The following is a 6,382-nucleotide window of genomic DNA, read 5'->3' as shown; positions in this document are numbered from 1 at the left end:
ACTTCACTTACAGTTTTAGACTCAAGTTTTCAGCGCTTACGTTTACGTGTTTGAAGGCGAACTTGAAAGAGTAATTACAAAAGTATTTCAATAGCAATGCACTGAGTTTACACCCAAGTATTTGAAAGTATTTGTATGTGCCTATATCTCTAAACTTGTTTTCGCGCATTCGCTATGCCTTCTACTTCATTCACATATTAATTTCTAATGTTTTTTGTCTCTGGCATATTTTCTTACAACTAATTTTTCCCTTTCTGACCTTCAATGCCACGCCACAGCTGTGAGCACTATCAGTGTATGCGCGAATGTAGCTTGGGAAATAAAACTATTTACTAGTGTGTGTGCGTGTATATAGAAAACATGCAAATATCTGCTTATTACGTTGGCGCAAACAATAAAAAGTTAAAAAAAATCTTAAAATATTTTTTTATATGAAAAATTAAATTTTTTTTTTTTAATTTTATTTTAATTAAAAATTTTATTTAAATTTTATTAATTTTATATATTTTAAAATTTTTTCGTTTTCAAAAAAGTTGTTTTTTAAATATTAACATTTTGGTTAAGATTTAGTAGTATTTTAATATTATTTGTCTACCAAACTTATTATTTTTGTATTATATTTAAACTTAATATTTTGTCTCACCCTATCGTCATTTTGCAAATTATAATTTTTTATAATCAAACATTTAATTAATTTATTTTTTATGAAAAGGTCAAAATTTCGGAGAGCTTTGATAGCTTTTCCTTTTCAAACCTATGAATAAATGGATTTTCATGTTCATTTATGAGACACCCTAATGCGCATAATACACATTTGGCTAACCCTGCTTCTCACTTTGCACACACTCTTTCTGTAGACTTTTGGCAAAGAATCTGCTCAGGTGCCTCATTGTGCCTGCTACTTCGATTTGATTTACACACGGCTTTTTATTGCATTGTAGCGGCAGCAATATTGCCGTTCAATAAATACAAATAAGCAATAATAATGATGATAATCAAGCGGGAAGTGAGTACAAAACACAAAGAAAATGAAAGGGCAGCAAGCGAGTGGCTACGTCGAAGGGCAACGCGAGACGGATGTGTGTCTCAAGCGGAAAGCAAAAAGCGATTTATATTACAAACATATATACATATACTATGTATGCATGTGAGTATGTAAGTATGTGTACGTGTACGTATGCGGTCAGCTGAGCTGTCAGTCTACGTACAAAAGCCAAATATGAAATTCGATGCGAGTATTGAGAAGTTTGCTGGGCTTGGACAGCTTAATAAGTGCAGCCACACACACCGCACATACATATGTATGTACATACATACATATACTCGTATATCCATAACCCACACATATGCGATGAATTTGCATATAGTTGTTGGCAACGGTTGCCGTTGATTTTGCAACAGCTTTTCTTCGCAGCATCTTGCCACAGAGTCAGCCTCCCAGGTATGTAAGTGGCAGTCACACAGCGGCGCGGTATGGGCAGACCAAAGACAGCGCACAATTGGAAACAAAGAATATCGTACAAGTCAGTTCTGAAAGTGGCAATTGTATGGATTGATTGCTGCCACATCGTGTAGCAAATGACAATGGCTGCAACAGCAGCAACAACAGCAACAACAACATAGGTTGTAAGAAACAGCAAACCAGCGATATTGGCGATAAAAACATGTCAATGGCAGTTTTTTTCTCTCTTTTATTGCTTCAACTTTTTCCGTAAGATACATACCAATTTGTTGCTGGCGCATATTCTTTTCATATCACTTCATTCCCCAATCTTCGCTATTGTGGCATACTTGCGGCAATGTTGCAATTTTGCCATTGTTCCGACTTGTCGAGTTGCGAATGCATAGATAAAGTGAAGCGTCCGAAGTGAAGACTCAAATCAAATGGCAACAGCTAATAGAACAATAGCAACAACAATAAAAAACAACAAATAACTATAGCAACAACTAACACCGCGATTAGCAAGTGACCCTAACCACGATATTGGAAATTCACGTGCAATACTTTTTATATACATACATACATATGTACATACATGCCATGTGCTTATACGCATCCATATCTCCGCTTGTTTGCCGTATCGCTATAGAGTACTAAAAGTGGGTTTCGGAGAATTAAACTTACTTTGGATCACAATTTAATGCAAACTAAGAAAATTCAGCTGTCATACTTATTTCTTAAGGTTTTAGAAAAATAGCTCGAAATAGCTGATTCTAAAGAGAAAGAAAGAGAGAGAGAGAGAGAGAGAGAGAGAGAGAGAGAAAGAAGAAAAGAGACAAGGATAAGGAGAAAGAGAAGTTGTTTGGTACCTCAAACATAGACTGAAAACCGAACTTTCCTTTTTGGAGGGACCCACTAGCTTTTAGTCGACTTCCATGAGCTGATGGATCTTATAATAATATGATCGGAGCCTTTAAATTTCTAACCGAAAGCGATTGTTTTAGATATACATACGTACATGGAGAATACTGAGGAACACTACCAATAATTTCTGTTCAAACGACAGTGGGGTCTAAGTAACCGCATTTTTATCCGGCCAAGGGCTGTCAACTTGGCAGAATTCTGCCGTTAAAACAAAAACAATCAAGAATTTTCGTTCGCATATCAACCCGAATTTTTCTCAACTATGTTAAATCAACTGACGGCTCGAAGTCTGATCCTGCGTAATAACAGTAATCATATCTTACTACAAATTCTAACTTATTCGTATATTATGAAGTTCCTCCTTGAGAAATCTTGACAAATCATTAGAAAAAAATATTCTCACATTTTCAACATGCTGAAAGATTAAGTCAGTGTATCCAAATCATCATAGAAACATCTAACCGTGAGAGATGTAAGCGATAAATACTTTATTTTTATTTTTTCTTCATGTTTTTCTACTATATAACAGTTTTGTTAGCACGAAAATATTAAAATTATACAAAATTTCCCAAGTAGGTGTTGTGAATCGAACACGCTAATCAACAAAGCGCAGCCGGTGGAAAGATATTAAGTTGCAAAAAAGTTACAACAAATCACTGAACTTGTAAATATGTAACTATGTACGTATATAAATACGTCACCCAGTCACAGATTGCTTCGACGAAAGGCAACACTCACTAATAGTCACAGAAACTGGGAATAAAGTGTGTAATGCAATAACCAAAGCCGCCAAAGTACAAAAACAAGCGATGCAAAAGTGTGCATTTCCACATTAACAAATACGAGTAAGCACACTGAGTATAGTTCGTGTATATTATATATATTTAGTACATATGTATGTAAGTATATAAGCAGTTACCGGAATACATGATGCACATTTACTAAATATCAGATTTCTATTGCTTCACGCTCGCATTAACACGCTCACGTTATTCGAAAAACTTAACAAAGCGCTGGCGGTGCCAAGCAAAATACAAAATAGCTAATAAATACTATACAGATTCAAATGATTTTATGTGGTTTTAAGATACCATATACCACACATGTATAGTATGTACATATATGTAAGTGGAAATGCATAATTCACAAACTAAAATCACAATTTATAAATTCAAGGCGCTAACGTTGACTGCCTCGACAAATTTCTCTGGAGACTTGTGCTTGAATGGCAACTAGTACCAAAAATTGAATATTTAGAACAATTTTGTAGTTGAAACAATTTTGTTATTATTTAATTTTTTTATTGAAATGCGAAATATTTTTTGATAACTCACAAATTTTATTTCTTTAAGGGATCATTGGGGTAATCTGGCCTGCTTTTTGACATTTTTTTTTTATAGAAATTTTTGTTCCACAATAGCACTGTTTTCGCATATCATGAGCTATATCATGAAGTGTATAAACAAATTTTTTCGGAATTGTTTGATGACATCTGCCGGAGATGGATAAATGAGATGCGTTTTTTCACTGGCGGACACGATTTCTCATGTTTGGATCATCAAAAACCCAATTTATTCTTAAAAAGTACGAGCCACGAGAATGGTTATCATTCCTACTAGAATCATGAAAAAATATTGATAAATAAAAAAGTAATTAACGCTTTTTTTTTGTAATTCTTCCCCACGTTTTTTTACATAAATTTTGTCATAACAGTGTCAATAAATTATAAAATTATATAGGGACGATAGCCAGGTGTTTTGTGAACATTAAAAAAAAAGTAAGCAAATCGGGAGAGTAGTTCGTCCAGAATCATGTCCGCCAGTTTAAAAAAGTGTGTGTTTGAGAAAAACGCGTTTAAAGTTTGAGGTGTGCACTCCGAGCGCTCCGAACGTCGCGCGGTATTATTATTTTTAGGCCTTTTCCGAAACCTTCCAATGGTAAAGTGGGTTTCTACATTAATTCTAAGGGTTTAAGAGAACAGAAAATGCAAAAAAAAAAAAAAAAAATTTGAAAAAAGATTACACTACTGTTTACTACCTCTTAATGTTTTAGCATAATGAAATTATGCATGCTTAAAGGCTCTAAGTGACTCATTACAAAGGAAAACTTATTTAACTCTTTCTATTAAGAAATTTTGGTTCCATATAAATTTATAAATTTTTGTGACAACCAATTCAATCATTTTGTTTTAAGATAAATTACTTATTAACCGATATATGCGGTATAAAGTCATCCGGAAGTTCGAAAAATTTTATACGAGTATTAGGTATATGAGGGAAGTATTGACCTGATTCGATCCATTGACACACATACATACTATTACTATCAGGAAAGGAATCTCCCTGAATTTTAACTATACATTGGTCAATATGTCTGTTAAAAATCAACTAAAAGTATTGGGGTCCAAATATTCGGTACCTAGGGTCTTCAACTGTTTTTGTTGGATTTGGATAATTTATTGGTCGTAAGGTGGCATACTCTAAAGGGAATATTCGTGAAAAGTTGTATATAGTTATACTAACTGCTTCTTGATTTGTACACTCGAAAGGAAAGAATCAGAAGTAGGCGTGGCTGTCATCCGATTTCGCACTGCGAAATAACAATGTCACAGGAATGTCACATGCCATGGTTGACATCGGTCTCGAGCTGTGTGATTTCACCTAAAAGTGGGCGGTGCAATTTAACTAGTAAAATTATTATTTTTTACCTGTACCGTTATATGGGGAGTGAGTAATATTGTTAGAGGGCGGTCTTAGTTATGGCAATTTGTAAGTTTTCGGTTAACTCGTACTTTTTGCTGCTTTGCAAGTGCCACAAGTTAGCTGTTTATATTTGGATAGACAATATTTTTCTTTTTTATTTTTTGTTTGCTAAGCCTTAAAAAAAAACACTTCTACAAACAAGTGAAAAGTATAAAAACTTGAGCATATTTATCTGGTTACAGTGGGACAAAAAAAAATATAGTATATATATATATTAAATTAACGCTCATATATGTATATGCAAGACTTTTTCATAAAAAAAAAAATTTTAATACTTTTTGTTGAGTTTTAAATATAATTAGACTATTGAATTGATATATTTTTCGTATCTAAGCTTTCAATTATTTTACAGTGACAACGAAAGTGGTTAACTATCAATTGCAGCAAACTTAAGCACTTAACATTTGATAGCATCGATTACAAAACGATTAATTAATTTAAAAATGTACCTTTCAAATTTATGTGGCTTATCAAATGGCTTCCTCAGCACTTTGTTGTTGTGTAATGCTCGATATTACAAAGCAAATATAGCCGCAAACCCAAAGGTTCTATATGGATGTGGGCTTAGATATACTTATGTTTGTATGCATGCCTACCCACACTTTCTAAGCAAAAACAAAACAAAAGAGTCGAGGCGATAAAACGATTAGGCTGCTGTTGAAATGATAACGCTAATTGGTTTCAGTAAATAAAGTGAAGCACATAATAAAGTTTCATTGCACCAGCAGGCGATGGTAAAAATCTGCGTAACCCTTTGGACAAAAAAACGAAAATAATAATTAAAACAAATGTAACGAACGCTGCCGCTGCGGAGATAAGAGATAGTGGAGTGTTTACGGCGATGTGGGTATATGTTGTGTGTAAAAAATATAAAAAAAAACAAAAACAACAAAAATAAACTAACTAATTTATTGTACTAAAAAAGCGAATAAAAATCAATTAGTAGGTGTCATAAGTTTAGAGCTAAATGTTAAACTAAATGTGTTAATACATCTTTTTTTTTTGTGTTTTGGGTTATAATAACCCCAAAATCTAGAAAAAATATATGATAATGGAGAGAAAAAATTAAAATAATTTAAAATAAAGTGAATATTTTAGCCAAAAAAAAAACAATATTTTGAATTACTAGACTACGGTAGCATTAAATTTTTAATGGCCTTACAGACAAGTATTTCATAACATAAATATGTTCAAACATGCTTTGCACATTTCTGGCTGGCAATTTAAGTATTAAATTTCGCGCTTTCAAATAAAA

The 6,382-nt window shown here is 33.1% G+C and overlaps 1 long non-coding RNA gene across 1 annotated transcript; it reads left to right on the top strand.

The window, feature by feature from the left end:
- The first annotated feature begins 2,635 nt into the window (after window positions 1–2,635).
- Window positions 2,636–6,107, top strand: LOC126750793 (uncharacterized). The gene is made up of 2 exons (XR_007665824.1): window positions 2,636–3,210; window positions 5,480–6,107. It is a non-coding gene; the product is annotated as an uncharacterized LOC126750793 (long non-coding RNA).
- Window positions 6,108–6,382: the final 275 nt, after the last annotated feature.

Source organism: Bactrocera neohumeralis, chromosome 2 (assembly GCF_024586455.1).
Source record: "Bactrocera neohumeralis isolate Rockhampton chromosome 2, APGP_CSIRO_Bneo_wtdbg2-racon-allhic-juicebox.fasta_v2, whole genome shotgun sequence".
NCBI classification, from domain to species: Eukaryota; Metazoa; Arthropoda; class Insecta; order Diptera; family Tephritidae; genus Bactrocera; species Bactrocera neohumeralis.
Note: the sequence above shows the minus strand (reverse complement) of the source record. Positions and strands in the feature narration are given on the sequence as shown.